At 34.1% G+C, this 2291-nt stretch overlaps 1 protein-coding gene across 2 annotated transcripts in view; it reads right to left on the reverse strand.

Annotated features, from left to right (window-relative positions):
• The window catches only part of LOC107091972 (plexin-A1-like), a 312667-nt gene that overhangs the window by 177568 nt on the left and 132808 nt on the right, over positions 1 to 2291 (reverse strand). The gene's annotated exons all lie outside the window — the stretch shown is intronic.

Genomic DNA, 2291 nt, shown 5'->3' on the forward strand with positions numbered 1-2291 from the left:
GTGTTAAAAATTAAAGGTTTCCTAAGTTTGAATAAAAGTTGGTTTTCTGCATGTACATTTGTAAACCTAAATGTTCTTAAGTTTAATTATTTCAGGACCTTTTTTTATTGAAAAAACTCCTACTGAAAATCCTTTTTTTTTTCTCCATAATACAGTTTTTTTTTTTATGAAAGGATGAAGCAAATGTATCTATATATTTAGGACAACTAAAAGCTTTAGGATTGACATACTTTTTTTTTTACATTACATTTACTATTTCTACTTTGTTTTGTTATTCTGATCTTTTTTTGCTAACGGATTAGAGTTACATTAATCCCTATATGTAATGTAATTTACATATTATATTCATTACAATTACATTTCTTACTAGTTATATGTGTATTATATGATGTATCTGCAAGTTGCACCACTTATTCTAAAGTATGTTGATAAAAAAATAAAGCCATCTGTTGTTTCTGCTCTTAACTGGTGATCAAAATATTTATACACCACTAGAGTGTTAATTACTTAATTGTTTATGTCTTTACACACCATAGAAATCACATGCAGTTTTACATTGGTGTGAATTGGATAGAAAAATCAGCTTTTGATCCGAAAAATAATCTTTACACTCTAATAAAAACAGGCACAGATAACAGATACAACAAACAAGCAAAACACCACAATGCATAATTCAGTTTATATATGTGTCAGACTTCATCTAATAAATGATGTGTTTGTTTCTGTGGCGTCAGCTTTGATGAAGATTTTTTTTTTAGATTCTTCAACTAGCAGTGTGTTTGCCACAAAAGAAGTTAGTAACATAAACAGACGTAAAGGGCTGCTTCTCAAATACGCCTCTTTGATATCGTATTCTATTTGAACAAAAGCTTGATTCACCTTATTAATTGGCTTATCATTCTTAGTCTTTTAGATTTCTGTGAGCATTTCAATGCGAGTATAAGTATCCGTAAAGTCAAAGCACTTGAAAACAATGTGCTTTTGTACTTGATGCTGTTAAGATTAACATCAGCAACTATCCCTTTTTAAACTCGGAATCCCTTAACTGCTATTTGATGATGTGAAATGAGAACTTATCTCAATCTCAATGGCTGTCTACAACGGACAACGGCATACATGTCTAAGTAATAGGACAGAAATTATCATTAGGAGCCTCAAGGAAATGTTATCATTCACAGGATTTCTGCTTTGCTGCTATCTGCACCACCATCGATTCAGATTTACTTTGAAATTCTGAAAGGTTTTCCAAAACTCTAAAGATAGATTATTATCTTTGGAGAAAATTTCCCAAATGTTTCAATCATTGCTTTGAGAAAAAGGTGTTATCTACCCTGTTGAAATTTCAAAACCTCAAGTGCCTCAGTATCCATATGGTAAATCTCAATTTGCTGGATGTTGTTTGCTAGTGACAGGTGGATTGGCAGACAGGGAGCAGCCTCAGGCAAACTCACACACCAGAATTGACGCCAGTGGGAAGGCTACTCCTTGGACCAAAAACAGACTTTGAGACAAGTTTTCAGGGGCATCTGTTAAATTCTTAAATACATCAGTGAGCACCAGATACACACTCATCCACACTGTGTCATGCACGTGTCTACACATGCACGTCTAGGTGCTTCATTTAGTATGAGGTATGAAATCAATAACACAGTAAAGGTAGGAGGCACATGAGACGAGCTGCGGTGAGTCTGAATTCTAATATCAGCTGCAGGCGGATGCTTCTAGAAAGCCTCTAAGAAACTTTCAAATTTCAAACTATCTGATTCCAACTGAAAAAAATAAATCATACAGATTCTATTAGAGCCTCTTAGACAGTTGAAATATATTTGATAGAATACAGTGAAAGGGCTGGATATTATGTCAATGTATGTCAGCATATATATCTTTTAATCGTGTCAATATAAACTCCAATGTTAATGCTAACTAGCAGGATAAAAGTAGCAGGAATTCCATTTCCCATTCTCGTTTTTGCACAGAGCGTTTGTGTGAGTTGCATTACCATAAAACTTAGACAAACATCTATAAAGATATTTACCAGATATTGATCTTGATCTCATTCAACATATCAATTAATCTGTTACTCAAAAGTTGCCATGGAAATGGCATAAGTCTTGTTTTTTTAAAACACCACAAAAAGCTTAGAAAAACATATTTTTATAGTTAATGTAGCTCCACGGGGTCTATACAGTAACAGCCATCCAATATGGCCCTTCCCAGTCATACGCCAGCCAAATGGCAGCCCACTTTCCTCCAACTCCAAGCCACTGGAGTGACCCCCTCCTACATATATA

Source organism: Cyprinodon variegatus, unplaced genomic scaffold (genome assembly GCF_000732505.1).
Source record: "Cyprinodon variegatus isolate N-32 unplaced genomic scaffold, C_variegatus-1.0 Scaffold360, whole genome shotgun sequence".
Taxonomy (NCBI): Eukaryota; Metazoa; Chordata; class Actinopteri; order Cyprinodontiformes; family Cyprinodontidae; genus Cyprinodon; species Cyprinodon variegatus.